This window comes from Mastomys coucha, unplaced genomic scaffold (genome assembly GCF_008632895.1).
Source record: "Mastomys coucha isolate ucsf_1 unplaced genomic scaffold, UCSF_Mcou_1 pScaffold22, whole genome shotgun sequence".
Classification (NCBI taxonomy): domain Eukaryota; kingdom Metazoa; phylum Chordata; class Mammalia; order Rodentia; family Muridae; genus Mastomys; species Mastomys coucha.
Genome location: NW_022196905.1, coordinates 97,049,015 through 97,060,428, shown reverse-complemented (window position 1 = coordinate 97,060,428; position 11,414 = coordinate 97,049,015). Strand labels below are relative to the sequence as shown.

The 11,414-nt window shown below is 39.1% G+C and overlaps 1 pseudogene; it reads right to left on the bottom strand.

The window, feature by feature from the left end:
* Positions 1-7,646: 7,646 nt before the first annotated feature.
* Positions 7,647-11,414, bottom strand: part of LOC116104610 — a 44,222-nt pseudogene continuing 40,454 nt past the window's right edge.

Genomic DNA, 11,414 nt, shown 5'->3' with positions numbered 1-11,414 from the left:
CTCTCTCTCTCTCTCTCTCTCTCTCTCTCTCTCTCTCTCTCTCTCTCTCCCACCACCACCCCAGATAAGGACATCTTCTCCTATATATGCAGCTGTAGCCATGGGTCCCTCCACATGTATTCTTTGGTTGGGAGCTCAAGGCCATCTGGTTGGTTGATATTGTTTTTCTTTCTGTTGGGTTGCAAACCCCTTTAACTTCTTCAGTCCTTCCCCTAACTCCACCATTGGGATCCCTGTACTCAGTCCAATGGTTGGCTGCAAGCATCCGCATCTGTATTGGTAAGTCTCTGGCAGAGCCTCTCAGACATCCATATCAGGCTCCTGTTAGCAAGCACTTCTTGCCATAAGCAATAGTGACTGTTTTTGGTGGCTGCATATGGGATGGATCGCCAGATGGGGCAGTCTCTTCAGTCTCTGCTCCACTCTTTGCCCCTATATTTCCTTTAAATAGTAGCAATTCTGGGTCAAGATTTTTGAGAAGGATAGGTGGCCCCATCCCTCAATGAGGGCCATTCCTAACCTCTGGATATGGTCTCTATAGGTTCTCTCTCCCAATTGCAGACTATTTTAGCTAATGTCATCCCTGTTGGGTCCTGAAAGCCTCTTGCTTTCATGTTGTCTGGGAGTTTCTAAATATTCTATTGTTTACAAATTATATAATTGCAACATAAAATGTTATTAACATATTGTGATTGATAAAATACTTTTATCACATTTTTAATTTGGACATATGTGATTGGTGGATATTAGATGTGTGCTACTTCCTGTATAAAAAAACAAAGTTTGACACATTAAATTGCTTTCCTTCTCATCAAATCACTTAGAGGAAAACAAAGTTACAATTTAAATGAAAATGTTTGTTCCTCTAGAAAGAGAAGTAGAGTTCCTACATCATATTTCACACACATACACACATACACAAACATATAGATAAACACACACAATGATAGCAACATGTACTGTCATACAGTAAGCAAAATAACATATATAATTCTACATGTTACAGTATACAGAAACTGGAACAATGCACATAAAAATATATAAGAAAAACACAAAATGTAAAAAAGAAAGAATAGGGCTAGTGAGATGGCTCAGTAGGGAAGAACACTGACTGCTCTTCCTGAGTTTAAATCTCAGCAACCACATGGTGGCCCACAACCACCTGTAATGAGATATGATGCCCTCTTCTGGTGTGTCTAAAGACAGCTACATTTACTTATTTATAATAATAAATAAATCTTTGGGCCAGAGCAAGCAGGGACTGAGCTAGTGGGGTTTACCGGAGCGAGCAGAGGTACTACAAGCCAATTCCCAACAACCATATGAAGACTCACAACTATCTGTACAGCTATAGTGTGTACTCATATACATAAAATAAATAAATAAATCTTAAAAAAATAATAATGTACTAAGGCATGAATGTACTATATGTATATACAACTTTAGAAAACATAGACCTGTAGGGTAAGTTAAGTATACAGAAAAAAACAAGAATAATATTCACCAAGAGGAAGTTGACCTTGATAAAAATAGTTTTACAATATGTGAATGAGATTACCAACAAAAACAATGAGAAATCAATTGAAAAACAAATATTGAGAGAAATATTGCCATTAACATAATGAAAGTATTGCAAGAAGAAATCTATGTGCAAATGTGTTATTTTGAGATTGATACCAAAGGTATGTTAGGAACAGCATACATAATATCTAATGAACATAATATCCAATATCACTGGATGGCCAGTGGTGCTCCTTGAGGAACAAGGGATAAACAGTTTCATCATCTATGAATAAAAGACACATTATCTAAATAAATTATGAAAACAAACTCTTTCTTGAGTGGGATTTTTAAGACTACAAGGAATTTGGATAGTATCCATTTACCCAGACTTCATCACAATATAAAAAACTCTGGAGGGCTCAGAGCACAGTGTGAATCTAGGCAATTTTAGGTCATGTATCTAAAAATACCTATCTAATACATTATTTCACAGGATTTCTTCTTCTACACTGTGTATGTTCTATTATTCAAAGTGATAGATCAGAGATTAACCATGATAACCACTTCGGCAGAGGACACTGCCTCAGTTACAGTACACACAGGGTAGCTCATGACATTCTACAACACTAGTTCTAGTTGATCTGCAACCTCCTCTGTCATAGAGTTCACAGATGTACATGCATGCAAGCAAAATATCCACAGACACAAAATACAAATAAAGAAATAATTAGAGAAATAATATATAAGGAAATAATATCAATGATAAGTTAAGTTCATACTACATAATAGAATACTCTATTTTCCAAATAAGCACAGTATTGTCAATGAAAGCAGAGAAATCATTTAAGAAATTACAAAGGAAAAATTATAGGAAGATGATTAACTTACATATCGCAAAGTAGAATGAAATGGTTCACAAACACTTGCTCATTATTTCTATGCTGTGAAATCTCAAAGAAACTCAAGACAAATGGCTAACTACTTTATAATCAGAAGATGTTGGCTGGTAGTGCTGTAATAAAATCCTGGCTCTTCTAAGCACGTCTCATGCCCACCACTTCCCTAAACTTTTTTGGCCAGTGAGATTTGCTTCTGGATCCCCAGCTTTTCTGCTTCTGAGAAGCACATGGGTTCCCATGGCTCTGTGTTCCCATGTTTACTCTTCTCCCCCTCTCTCTGAAATTACTTTCTAACTTCTTCATTCCCAAACTACAGACCACAAGTATTCTGCATAGCTGTGGGTTGAACACTGCTCAACTTCTTGGGAACACATCAAGCAACTCAGAGTCTTTCTGGTTTCTGTATCCTGCTACACTCTGGGGGCAACAACAAAGGGATAACTAAGACAGTTAGCTACCTGTCTCCATGTATTGATAATCTCTTCTTTCACAGAAGCTCCTTCCAGTCCATCTTTTCAATAGATTTCTCCTCTTCCTGCTCTGACTGCTACTCTCTCCCTGTCTACTGTTAAATGACAATTCAGAACTTCCTACTTTACCAACTAGTATTCCAAAGGCCACATTGCTAGACCAGCATCCCCTGTATTTCTGCCTATTATACATGAATAGAGAAGACTTTCCTCTGTGAAGTAGAGCATTTCTCTCTTACAAGGCCCTTATGCTTCTTGGGGTTGCCCAGATACAAATTCTAGCCATCATGACATTTATATTTCTGAAACATTTTCCCCAGCTCCTTCCTGGGGCTTCTTTTTGCTTCCTTCAAGGAGCTGCAGTCCTCAAGCTTCCTTCTGACCTTTGGGGCACGTGACCCTTTCTTTTCTTCCCTTCTTCTTCTCCTCAGTGTTACCTAATATATCCTCATTTGCTTCTGGGACTAAATATTGCAACTCTGTGCTCCAAATGTCTTACTAGAAATTGTCTGCTATGTGCCCCAAATTCTCAATGCCTTCTTGGGCTTCAGTGATGTGGGAATCCTCCCTGTTCCCTCTCATCCCCCTTGTAGAAGCTCCATCACATTGATGGATAGAAGCTTCTTTACCTCATCCCAAACTTTTACTTCCACCCTTTCTTAACATACTTCGCACAGCTGAATTCTTTGTCTCCCCCTTTATGTCCTCATGGGCCATTCCTACTTGGAATCAGATTATCCTAAAACCCCACATTCTCTGTACAAAATACTTGGCCTAATTACAGTTCAATTAATGCCCAAAGATCAGCAGAGTAGATTTTCAGATTCTATCATATGGAATCCAACCATACAAATGCACAAACAAATGATGCTCAAATCTCTTAGATCTAAATTTTATCTGCTTTGTATTTTAAAACCTCTCTCTAAGGTTTTGTCACTTTTCATTCTTTGTCTGTTTATTTATTCTTATCTAATAAAATGCATTCTAACTAAAGCTAACCCTCCCTCTATACCTCCTTCACTACTCACCTCTTACCTAAAACTAATGTCTTACATCTCCCCAAGAAAAGAATAGGCATAAAGGAGAATGTAAGGAAAGATACAAAAAGAATAGTCACAAACCCTCATATCAAGACTTGGAGAGGACATCAAATAAGAGGGCAAGAGTCCACAGAGCAGGCAAAAGCAACCAAGCATCCTCAACCATTCCCACAAAGAAAACCACCAGCCAACAACCATAACAGAAATTCAGAATATCTAGTGTAAACTCATACAGGCTCCAAGATCATAGTTCAATATTTGGGAAATCCCAAGAGTCCAGCTCAGAACATTGTGTTGGGTGTGTTCTCCTTTTGTCATTGACACCTCTGGTTTCCACAATTCCTACTGTCCCTCTTCTCTGGGGTTCCCTAAGCTCCTAGGTGAGGAAAGCAATAGAGACTACAAACCTGCATTCTCTCTGTCTAGAGTTTAGGTGAGGATCTCTTCAACTACTCCCATCACTTGCTCAAGTCAGTCTTTCTAGTTCAATTGGAATAGGCAAATCTATGAATAGAGCAGAACATCAGTACGGAGGTTGGTTTTGATTGGGGGAGGGGTTTTTGGAGGACATTCAAGTTTGGTTCTAAAGTATAACTCTGGTCTATCTTGCTTCCAGTTTCTGGTCAATGAGATAGTGTCAGATAAAGACTTCTCCTTTGGTCATGGGCCTCCAATTAAACTAGTTAATACTTGTCCACCACAAGTTCTGTCCTACAATTGCACATGCAAATGTTTCAAGGAGGAAATATTAGAATATGAAGGGTTTATTCCTGGGTTAATTTCCCTTCCCTCCACTTCTCCAAGACCTTCTGAACCTTCAATGACCCCTAGATCCACTCCTGTGCCATTTCCTTTCAAAGAAGAGCAGGACTCATGGGGATATCAACCGAACGGCAAGTAACATGTGACAATAACAATAGGCGCAAATCCTCATATAAAAGTTATACATGGGCATTAAGTAGGAGAAAAAGAATCACTAGATCAGACAAAAGAGTCATACACACACACACACAAACACATGCACACACACACACATACACACACATACAAACACACACACACACACACACACACATTATATCTCTCCAGTAAAACTCCTTTCATGCATCAAAAGGTGACTATGTTATACAAAGGCTTAATGAAGTTGATTACATTCATAGGGTTTCTTTCCAGTATGTGTTTTTCTATGTCTATGACTCTCGCATATAAGTATTTACCACATTGATTGACTTCAGAGGGTTTCTCTCAAATACATGTACTTTTATGACTGGGAAATTTATTATGATGTGTAAAGTCTTTATCATATTGTCTACATTCATAGGGCTTCTCTCCAGTATGTGTTGTTTTATGCTTTTGAAGATCACTGTTTTGTAAACAGGGTTTACAACATTGCTTACATTCATAAGGATTCTCCCTATTATGCCTTCTTTTATTCTTTTGAAAATCAATGTGATGAGCAAAGGTTTTACCACATTGGTTACATTCAAAGGGGTTCTCTCCAGTATGTGTTCTTCTTATTATTAGATGTTTCTTTATTTACAATATCTCTTTTCTCAAGTTCCCCTCCAAAAGAAAAAAGAAAAAGAAAATAAAAACTAAAACTAAAACAATTCCTTGTTCCCTCCCTCTTCCCCCTGCTCACCACTCCACCCTCTCCCACTTCCTGGCCCTGGAATTCCCCTACACTGGGGCATAGAACCTTCACAGGGCCAAGGTCCTCCCCTCCCATTGATGACGGACTTGACCATCCTCTGTTATACACATGCTGCTGGAGCCATGAGTCCCCCCATGTGTATTCTTTGGTTGGAGTTTAGTCCCTGGGAGCTCTGAGGGTACTAGTTAGTTCATATTGTTGTTCATGCTAAGGGGCTGCAAACCCTTCAGCTCCTTGGGTCCTTTCTCTAGGTCCTTCATTGGAGAGCCTGTACTCAGTCCAATGGTTGGCTGTGAGCCTCTACTTCTGTATTAGTCAGGTACTGTTAGAACCTCTCAGGAGACAGCTATCTCAAGCTCTTGTCATCCAGCACTTGGTGGCACCCACAATAGTGTCTAGATTTGGTGACTGAATATGGGTAGGATTCCCAGTTGGAGCAATCTCTGAATTGTCCTTCCTTTAGTCTCTGCTCCAAAGTTAGCCTCTACAACTCCTTCCATGGGTATTTTGTTTCCCTTTTTAAGAAGGAATGAAGTTTCCTCATTTTGGACTTCCTTCTTCTTGAGTTTCTTATGGTTTGTGGTATGTACTTTGTGTATTCCAATCTTCTAGGCTCATATCCATTTATCAGAGAATTCATACCATGTGTGTTCTTTTGTGATTGGGTTACCTCACTCAGGATGATATTCTCCAGGTGTAGCCCGCGTGGTCCTCTCGCCGGAAAGAAGACACGCGGACACTCTAGGTTCCTTCTGCAGCAACTGTTTTATTGTCTCCATCCATGGTGAAAAAGGGGTCGAACCCAAAATCCGCACTGCTTATATACACCACAGTGCGTGTATCTGCCCACAGCATGGTGTGTCTGCTCATGATTGGCTGTTCGCTCATTACCCTACGTAACGCCCCGGGATGGGCTGTGACATGGCGTCCTTTCACTCTACACACATGCGCCAATAGTTGTCTACGCACATGCGCAAACAGTTGTCCACTAGGAGTTAACAGCGGAAGTAGGCGCCATCTTGCCATGGCGAATGCCTCTCAAGATTCACGGCTCCCAACATCCAGGTCCATCCATTTCCCCAACAATTTCATAAATTCATTGTTTTTAATAGCTGAGTAGTATTCCATTGTGTAGATGTACCACATTTTCTATATCCATTCCTCTGTTGATGGACATCTGGGTTGTTTCCAGTTTCTGGATATTATAAATAAGGCTGCCATGAACATAGTAAAGTATGTTGGAGCATCTTCTGGCTATATGCCCAGGAGTGGTATAGCTGGGTCCTCTGGTAATACTATGTCCAATTTCTGGAGGAACCACCAAACTGATTTCCAGAGTGGTTGTACCAGCTCGCAATTCTACCAGCAATGAAGGAGTGTTCCTCTTTCTCCAAAACCTCACCAGCATCTGCTGTCACCTGAGTTTTCTATCCTAGTCATTCTGACTGGTGTGAGGTGGAATCTCAGGGTTGTTTTGATTTGCATTTCCCTGATGACTAAGGATGTTGGACATTTCTTTAGGTGCTTCTCAGCCTTTCTGAATTTGTCAGTTGAGAATTCTTTGTTTAGCTCTGTACCCCATTTTTTAATAGGGTTATTTGTTTCTCTGGAGTCTAACTTCTTGAGTTCTTTGTATATATTGGATATTAGCCCTCTATCAGATATAGGATTAGTAAAGATCTTTTCCCAATTTGTTGGTTGCCGTTTTGTCCTATTGACAGTGTTTTGCCTTACAGAAGCTTTGCAATTTTATGAGGTCCGATTTGTTGATTCTTGATCTTAGAGCATAAGCTATTAGTGTTCTGTTCAGGAAATTTTCCCCTGTGCCTATGTGCTCGAGGCTCTTCCCCACTTTCTTTTCTATTGGTTTGAGTGTATCTGGTTTTATGTGGAGGTCCTTGATCCTCTTGGACTTGAACTTTGTACAAGGAGATAAGAATGGATCAATTTGCCTTCTTCTACATGCTAACTGTCAGTTGAACCAGCACCATTTGTTGAAAATGCTGTCTTTTTTCCACTGGTTTTAGTTCCTTTGTCAAAGATCAAGTGGCCACAGGTTTGTGGGTTCATTTCTGGGTCTTCAATCCAGTATGTGTTCTTTTATGGCTTTACCATAATGACTACATTCATAGGGCTTCTCTACAGTATGTGTTCTTTTATACCTTGAAAGATGATTGGGATGAGTAAAGGCTTTACCACATTCATTACATTCATAAGGCTTCTATGTGTTCTTTTATGACTTTGAAGATAACTGTTCTTTGCAAAGACTTTACCACATTGGTTACCTTTATTTGCCCTTTCTCCAGTATGTGTTCTTTTACAGTTTTGAAGAAAACTATAATGAGCAAAGGCGTTACCATACTGATTACATTCATAGAGTTTCTCTCCAGTATATATTTTCTTATGACTTTGAAGATTGATATGACATGCAAAGGCTTTACCCCATTGGTTACATTTATATGGCTTCTCTCCATATGTGTTCTTCTATGGCTTTGAAGATCACTATGACATGTAAAGGCTTTACCTCATTGATTACATTCATAAGGCTTCTCTCCAGTATGTATTGTTTTATAGATTTTCAGATGGTCATGGCATGCAAAAGCTTTACCATGTTTACAATCATAGGGTTTCTCTACTGTATGTGTTCTCTTATGTATTTCAAGACCACTATAATATACAACGTCTTCAATAACTGTTCTTTCATGTATCTGAAGATGATTGTAACTTGAAAACATTTTATCATATTGCACATATTCAGAGAATTTCTCTCCTGTATGATGGAATTTGTCTCTTTGAAGCTGACTGTGACATATAAAATCTTTATGACTTTGCATATATTCATAATTTCTCTACAATATGAATTCTTTCATGCCCATGTATGTATTGGAACATGTGAAAGTCTTACCCCACTCTAATGAATTATTTCACTGGTATGAACCTATTTTACAGTGTTGTCTACATGTAAAGAGGAATGTTATATGATGAGGGGTTGTAAATTTGTTTACATCTATGTTGTTCTCCTTCATTATGGGTAACTTTATATCTCTAAACATACCTATGATGGTATGAGCACTTATTTCATAGATCACACGCATAGCATGGTTTTCCTATGTGGGATTTTTCATAAATTTAACAAAACTTGCAAGGACTCAAAGCTTTACCAAAAAACTACATTCATAAATTTTCCTACAGTGTGATTCACTTTAGGAAATTTGCAAAGTGAACCAGGAAAAACAGAAACTTTCCATATTACTTATGCTCATAAGTATTTTCTGCTGTGACAGTTTGTTGATGTATTCCCAATAAAGTGGGAAAATCAACTATCTATATATTTGTATCAGGTTCTAAAAATTCACTCTAAGTGGGGATAACTATACACCTTTTAGTTGTCCGGGGATAGAGAGGGTACAGTGTTTCTGTCATTATCCCTTAGGCACAGGGGACTAAACAGACTGGCAGCTCTGCAGCATAGGGCTCATGGGGCTGTAACTGAGATGGCACTACTTGTCAAGGTACGGTTTCCATGTATATTGTCTTAATGGAATGCCTTTCAAACACAAATCAAATCCCTGACACAGAGGTACATGCATTTGTGATAATTTAATATTCACTACTTTTGAGGTTATGCTTATTTACATGGTTGCTTTAACTAAAACATCAAGAACACATTGAGATATGATAGATAGATAGATAGATAGATAGATAGATAGATAGATAGATAAGTAGATAGATGATAGACAAATGCCGCAGGCCGGCCAATCTGGGCCTCCCTCAATCCGCGGGAGAAATGGGGGTCCTAGTCAGGTCAACAAGGCGTAGGCGAAGAAATGACGGCAGAGACAACACATGAAGTATAAGATCTAAATGTATTTCTTAGAAATGGCATCAGACTTTCACAGTCATTGTAAAAGAGAGATGGTAAATCTGGCAGTTCAATAGTTGAGGTACATCTGAGGCTATCTGAAACATACTGGCTCTAAAGCAGCAGCTATCTCCTCTGAACTGGTGCTGTATCCCCCAGGCCCAAGCGCTCTGGGCCCGGGAGAATGTGGATGCATGAATCTGAGTCCTAGCCCATCTTAGTTCTAGTGTTAGTCCTGAATGCAAGTCTAAGTCCTTCTTCTTCTCCCAGTCCTAGTGCTAGACTGAAGTCACGTAGGCAAGGGACCCCCACACCCAGGTCAGCAGAGTTTGGTAGCTAGGTGTGAAGCAGGAGGAAGAGGGGTGGAGCCCTCCCTGTTGAGGTATTCTTATGCTAATTCTCTGGTTCTTGCTGGAGGCAGGCAGAGGGGAATCCCAACCTAACACTTTTAGCTGACGTCGTAGAATGAGGGAAACCCTTCAATTACTCTCTAGTACATAAAACATTAAACTAGGATAGTTGGAAACATTGTGTCGGCCAGGAGACAATGCCCAATCTTAACCATTTACAAATCATTTCTTGGGGTACCTTTATGTCTAATTATGAGGCCGTGTTGACGATTGGAAAGACTAATCTGGAACATGTCTGAGTTAGAGGATACCAGCGACTAGTCTGAAATCCAGGAGGCACAGAACTCCTTTTGGGGTCTTATAGCCTCTTATCCTTTATCAGGATTTTATCCCCGATATTTTGGATGTGACTGGAGTAGACGAGTGTGCGTAGCAGATAAATAAATGCTAGATAGAAATACATTTACAAAGAAATATGCAACTCTATGTGTCCCTTATAATATGCCTATGAAAGGAAGAATAAAAAATAATATATATCCACACTGCACTCATACAGTATGAATTTTTGTTCTTCACAGATATATGATATTTGGATTAAGATTATTCTAAAACTTTCTTAACCATTATGAGCTTCCTCTCTCACTAAACTTAGCAACCGTAGTACAAGTATATGAATAAAATCTGGTTTCTTATACTCTATTTCTTTATAGAAAGTTTTAGATATATACACACCAAAAGCTCAAAGTCTATACTTTTTGTAGTATCTCAGTGGTGTAAGACTAAGACTGGCAGCTCTGTAGTATAGGGCTCATGGGGCTGTAACTGAGATGGTACTACTTGTCAAGGCATAGATTCCATGTATTCTGTCTTAATGGAATGTCTTGGAAACAGATATCAAATCCCTGACACAGAGGTACATGCATTTGTGACAATTTAATACTCAATATTCTTAAATCTTTGCTTATCCCTAAACACTTCTGCTTTTAAGCTCCTTCTGCCCCCTGCAAGCAGAAAACTGCCCACGAAGGCTCCAGAGCTCAAAGCCAATTACTTGACTGAGCCTAAGTTACCTGAGCAGACCACTGCCTAACACTGCCCCACAGACTTGAAGTTCTTGCCACTTGCTTGATTAGAGTAACACCAGGATATTTTATATTATTAGTGTGTACTGTAAAGGGTGTTGATTCCCTTATTACTTTCCCTGCCCAGTTTTCATTTGGATAAGGAAAGGCTAATGTTTTCTTGACTTAATTATTGATCTGGCTAGAATTTCAAGTACTATATTGGCTAAATGAAGGAGAGAGTGGGCAGATTTGTCTTGTCCCTGATTTTAGTAGCATTGCTTTAAGCTTCTCCCCATTTAGCTTGATATTGGTTATTAGCTTGCTTTATAGTTCTTTGATTATGTTTAAGTATATGCCCTATAGCTCTGATTTCTCTAATACTTTTAACAAGTAGGGGTGTTAGATTTTATCAGAAGCTTTTTCAGTGTCTAAGCAAAACCATTCTTAGTTTCTACCTTAACCTAGTCAAAATGACTAAGTTCAAAACCTCAAGAGGTAGCACATTCTCAGGAGGAAGTGGGAACCTGGACCACCTCTCAGGAGGAAGTAGGAACCTGGACCACCTCTCAGGA